The following is a 6,342-nucleotide window of genomic DNA, read 5'->3' as shown; positions in this document are numbered from 1 at the left end:
AGGAGGATTTTTTTTAAGTTAAGTAAATAAGCACAGGGCCTCATGACACAAAAGTAAGAAAGTGGCAGAACTTTGCTATTTTTTGATGAATCTGAAACATCCCCAAAGTTACTCACAATATTTATTAATTGGTTCACTAAAGGAATAAACCCCATAACTTCATTTATAATAAACCATCTGCTAAAATTGTGCTTAACAGGCAGTCATCACATTCTTCAGTAGGGGCTCAGAAATATCCCTCATGACTATTGTATAACATGTGTATTGAGACTTTGGTAATTATGGTGCAAGCAGATGTGACTATTGAAAAATATTGTGAATAAAATTGTTTTACATGCTGAAAATGTGGCACTGTCTCCAAAGAACATACTTCCCTCAGTTAAACATTTCATAAATAATCTAGAGAAATTTGGAGAGGTTTCAGATTATACATTTTATCAAGGGAAATTTGAATTATTGTTGATAAACCTGGATGATACAACCAAACCAGGAAGAGCAGCGATTGCTGGTTCCAACTGCAAAGAAAGGTGTCAAATACCTGGGGATGTTGCTAGCTAAAGATGTTCGAGCTAAGAAGAACAACAACATCAGGATCCTTTGATTTAAAAACTAGAAAAAAATTGGGCTAAAATATAGCTTTCCTGGATGGGTACAACTCCCAAAACCTCCCGCTGGTGCCGAAAAGGGTCCTGGCAACCCTACTGTGTGTGTCTCTGCCCTGCATAGGGTAGAGGGACCAGAGGAGGTGGTCAAGGACACAGTGGGGGAGGGGCTCAAGGAACCATGCCTCAAGTATTGTGCGTCTTGAAGCTTAGAGGATCCAAAAAGTACATTATAAATTAATATATGCAGCTTCAGAGAAGCTGCTGAGCAACACAAAAACCATCTGAGAGACAGACGTCTTTTAGACATTCAAGGCAGAGATGTTTTGTTGCTGATGAAGAGAGGCTCCTCCTGCCTTTTCCCAAAGGGCTCACTTTACTGTAGAGGAAAAGTGGAAGCAGGAAAAAAAAAGTTCCAGACAAGGAAGCAGTTCGAACAACAGCCAGGGCTATGGCTGGGGAGCGGGGGGGCAAGGAGGGCAGCCGCCCCTGTGGCAAGCAGAGAGGGTGGCAGAACAGCCTCTCCTACCCGGCACAGAGGCGCCTACAGGAGAAGCAGTTCTGCTGCCCTCTCTGGATGCCACAGGGGTGGCGGCTACCCTCCTCAAACCCCCCCTTCAGTTATGACCCTCCTGACAGCAACCACCGCTCTCCCATCCTATAGTGTAGACCACTGTGATTTCGAAACAGAGCTTTGAAAGATCTTAGTCTCTCTTATAGAAGTTGCCCAGGAATTGCTAGTGTTGAATCCTGATGCAGCGGAACTATTAAAGAAGGCAAATGCCGTGTTAGATGAATACGAGGACAGCAGAGTGGATGAGACTGCCTTGCACGAACTGACAGAAAGGAGTTTTCAGAGGTCAAAGCCCTTCATTTAAGCCACACATCCATGACTCAGGCTAACTCAACATGCAGATGACTCCACCATTGATGGTCCTCTGCCAAGTCATTTCTTGGTTGAAAATGCAGCAGAAACAGACACATCCTCCTTTTTGGTAGTTGCTGGGACTAGCCTTCAAGTAAACGGAGAAGAGCCAAAGGATGACCTGACAGAAATATTCGTTTTCTTGTTCGATTGTGTGGATTTCCTTCCTAAAGAAGTCCATGATTTTGTGCTTTAATGCTGTAACATTGGCAAGGTTAATACTTGCCCAAAATTGGAAGAATTTTGTTGTTGTTTTTTATATGCTGACTTTCTCTACCACTTAAGGGAGACTCAAACCAATCACCTTCCCTTCCCCTCCCCACAACAGACACCCTGTGAGGTAGGTGGGGCTGAGAGAGCTCTAACAGAGCTGTGACTTGCCCAAGGTCACCCTGCTGGCTTCGTGTGTAGGAGTGGGGAAACAAATCCAGTTCACCTGATTAGCCTCCGCTGCTCATGTGGAGGAGTGGGGAATCAAACCCGGTTCTCCAGATCAGAGTGAACTGCTCCAAACCACCGCTCTTAACCACTACAGTACGCTGGCTCCATATAATCCCAAAGAAGGAGTAGTAGTTGGAGAAGCTGACAGAGTGCATTCATTTGTGTAAACTAACATGTCTATTACATGGCCAAAAGTCCAAAAGGTTTGAAAATGGAATTTTTTTTTCTGTCCAGAAGGAGCAGTTACATTTGAATTTGTATATTTTGATGTCAGTGTTTTCAGTAATTTGTATTTTAGACCCTTGTTTTTATCTGGTTTGTTTGAATAAAAATCGTTTTAAAGAAATATTCAAGAAGATACACAGGATAGGAGCGTTTCGTTGTGGCCCATGTGTCATCATTGCCTTGATGGAGAAGGGCTTTGATGAGAGAGAGGTGGTAGACACATTCAGAGTGAACACCCACCAGCAAAACGCAACATGTGAGTGGCTTATGGGAGATCAGAAACCTACCCTAGATGATTTATTTATTTAAAAGATTTTGATCCTAGAAAACTCAGTGGTATAGCTGGCTCTAATAAATCCTAAAATTATACCTGTCTTTGAAAGTATGCTCGAAAACCCCTTAAACACTACACAGTGGATGAATGATCTAGAAACTAGGCCTGCCATGTTACAGATTTCTCATATCTTTCAGACACTGATAAGGTTGCCAGGTCCCTCTCAGCAACCGGTGGGAGGTTTTTTGGGTGGAGCCTGAGGAGGTCAGGGTTTGGGGAGGGGAGGGACTTCAATGCCATAGAGTCTAATTGCCAAAGCGGCCATTTTCTCCAGGTGAATTGATCTCTATCGGCTGGAGATCAGTTGTAATAGCAGGAGATTTCCAGCTAGAACCTGGAAGTTGGCAACCCTAGACACTGAACCATACATGGAAGAGGCAAATCCGTACGTTATGCTACCTTTGGATTCTGTTCTTGACATTGCAATTTCTGAACAACATTAGGCACTGACTGTTAACTGAGAGAGAGTGAGTAAAAACAGTGTTTGGGGTGTTTTCTCTTCCTTGTGTAGGTTTGTTGCAAGCAAAACATTTGTTTTAGTTTTGTCTTACATGCTGTGTGATTTTAGTGTTAAGTCGGCTGGGGATCGGTTGTAATAGCGGGAGATCTCTAGCCACCACCTGGAGGTTGGCAACCCTAGGGTTGTAACATATATAGAGAGAGAGTAACCATGGTGTAGTGGTTAAGATGTCAGACTAGGACATGGGAAACCCACGTTCAAATCCCCACTCGTGCCGGAAAAATGTTGCCGGGAAGGCAGCGCCGGTGCATGAGGCTCGCACTGCCACGTCACACCCTGAAGCCAACATAAGTTGCCCTGTGCTGGCATCCATGCCACTCTGGATAGTGCAAATAGCATGGACGCCAGTGCTGGGGTCATGCCAGCTCCTAAGAGGGTCCCCCCCTTCAGGATTGCACAGTAAGGAAAAAAAGAAAGAGGGTGGGGAGTCGAGCCAAACATCAAAGTCTAACATCAAATTGGAAAGGGAGCTACATCTTTTAATTTTAACTTCATAGTGGGCCTATATCTGCAAACACCATTAAGGCCATTGGATGACATAAAGTCCTTATGGATAATTTGTTAATATCATAATAATCCTGTATCAATGTATTGGGGAAGAATGCATTTCCACCAGCCAAGTAATGGCAACGGAAAACAAAACAAATTGGGTTGGTGAGTAGAGTTTTTTTCAAATTACTTGGAGAAGGCACAGACCAAACAGGAGCCTCACTGGTAGTGAAATTCCTCTATTCAGTACTGGAACGTTGCTGGGTGTAATAAAAACACTGAACAAGACAGTTTTGTCCAGTGTATAATGCAGCAATTTTCATTCATTTCTTTTAAAGCCCCATATTTCATTTAAGAACCAAAAGCTGTTGCCTCTGAGTCAATCATAACGCAGAATTGTTGTAGTAAATTGATCCACATGTATTCTGTAAAGATCAAGATTTCCCCACTGATCCAAGTAGTTCTTGAATACCTTGGTTTTCAGAAGCCGAACTGTACCCCCTGCAATATATAGGATCCTGAACACAATACTAGATCTTAGGGGAATAGTATGAAATATAGCAGTGGAAGGGGGAAAGAAACCAGTAAAAGAAACAAAGAGAGGTGGAGATACAGAAGTTAGCAAAGGTACATTAAAGGTACATTAAAAGTTCCACACGGAAGCTTAAAGGTATTAAATGCAGTTGTCTGTCAGACAAAGAGCTTCGCTTCCGATGTTGTCAGTCATGTACTACTGAGAACTACAAAGTTTCTCTGTGAACTGGTCACAGCCCAAGAGAATTCACCAGAAATGAAAAGATGAATGAAGAAATGCCACGGAGGCAGCGGAGCATGCAAGACTTGATGTATGAAAAGAGGATTCTTAAGCCAAAAGGGTCCAGGAAAGAAATATAATTTCAAAGCCCTTCTTATGTGCAAACAAGCCAATTGCTTGCGCTGAGCATGGCCTAATCCCCTAAATATTTCAAACATCAGTCTTCGGTTTTGCCGGGGCGAAAGCATTTTCAAAGTTATATTGCAATTCCTTAAGTTTTATGGGAAGCCATTAAGAAGGAATTGAAGCAGAGAAAAGGTTCTTTCAGGTTTTTATGACAGGCCTCACAAATTGTTTTATATTCAAAGGAAATGGCTATCCCCTTTCCCCACTGTGTACAGTAATGATACCCAGGAAACGGTTACCTCAGTAAAATCAATTTTAAACCAAGGATTCCTTTTTTTATATTAAAGCCAGTCTCCAAAGATTCTCTCCTCATTAAATAGTTTGACATTTTTGGCCATGTTGAAATACAGAGGTATAGAGCCGACATCACACAGCGACCATTCAAGAATTATTTATGAAAGCATCAGTGAGAAGAAAGAAAATGGATCTTACAAATAGGCTGCTTAACCTAGAAACATTTTGAGATGGAAATCAGAGGTTTTCTGAGAACAATCTAGGATTTATAATGTCGTTCTGAACAGAGTAACACCCTTCCAAGTCCATTGAAGTCAATGGCCCTAGAAAGGTATAACTCTACTTAGAATGACATGGTTAGTGTTTTTTTCATATTTAGGTGTATAATTAAGGTTCCCTGATCTGGATGGCCCAGGCTAGCCTGATCTCGTCAGATCTCAAAGGTATACACAGTTGACCCCGGCAAGTATGTGGATGGGAGACCTCCAAGGAATACCAGGGCCATGACGTGGAGCCAGGCAATGGCAAACCACCTCTGAATGTCTCTTGCCTTGAAAACCCCACCAAGGGGCCGCCATTAACTACTATTTGGGAATGAGCAGGACAACCAGTGTGCCTTAAACACATGTCCATGTGAATAGGCCTAATTTTCTAGATTGGTCCCAATTTCACACTATGATAGCACAAGCATAATAGAGAAAGCCTTTACACTCTGAAGAACTGGCTTGTATTCTGCCCCCGGCTTTAAAAGAATGTTTTGCCCAATCTAGGCACAGACCAACAAAACCAAGAGATCTTCGACAAAATAGCAAAGCTACTTAACAAGAAGTAATGAGATTCTGAGTATACTGAAATGAGAGGTAGCTTTACTGAGGGGAGAAATTAATACTCTCAAGCTCTCATGACAGTATCAAACGTTCAAGATCAGTACCAAAAACCTGCATTCCCATGTTAAGATGCTAATATTCCAAATACATGTGCACATGCGTGCACACACTTTGCAATATTTATCACACAAGAAGGGAAGACAAAAGAGTGAGAACAAGAAGGCAAATCAGGATTTATAAGTTAACATGTTCTAGGCAGAGATTCAAATAATCAGGCAAGGGTCCCAACATGTCTGAGCAGAAAATAAGAACCTGAAGGGCAAATTCAATGTGGGCTGAGCACACCAAGGCAACACACTCAGAACACCCAGCAAGAACAGCATGAGTGTGCTCAGCCCACATGGACAGGATCCAAAGCAGTGGCCCAAGCAGCACTTTAAGTAGAAGTAGAAGAAGAGGAAGAATTGGTTTTTTATATGCCACCTTTCTCTACCACTTAAGGAAGAATCAAACCGGCTTACAATCACCTTCCCTTCCCCTCCCCACAACAGACACCCTGTGAGGAAGGTGGGGATGAGAGAGCTGTGACTAGCCCAAGGTCACCCAGCTGGCTTCGTGTGTAGGAGTGGGGAAACAAATCCAGTTCACCAGATTAGCGTCTGCCGCTCACGTGGAGGAGTGGGGAATCAAACCTGGTTCTCCAGATCAGAGTCCACCGCTCCAGACCAGCGCTCTTAACTACTACTGGTTAAGTTAACCACTTCTGGCTAGAGAATCAGAAGGGAAGAGAAGCAAGGAGACACAT

General features: G+C 42.9%; 1 pseudogene; it reads left to right on the top strand.

The window, feature by feature from the left end:
* The first annotated feature begins 1,225 nt into the window (after positions 1–1,225).
* On the top strand, positions 1,226–4,914 carry LOC130484171 (ubiquitin-associated domain-containing protein 1-like; annotated as a pseudogene).
* The last annotated feature ends 1,428 nt before the right edge of the window (positions 4,915–6,342 follow it).

This window comes from Euleptes europaea, chromosome 11 (assembly GCF_029931775.1).
Source record: "Euleptes europaea isolate rEulEur1 chromosome 11, rEulEur1.hap1, whole genome shotgun sequence".
NCBI classification, from domain to species: Eukaryota; Metazoa; Chordata; class Lepidosauria; order Squamata; family Sphaerodactylidae; genus Euleptes; species Euleptes europaea.
The sequence above is the reverse complement of the archived record's forward strand: the minus strand, read 5'-3'. Positions and strand labels throughout refer to the sequence as shown.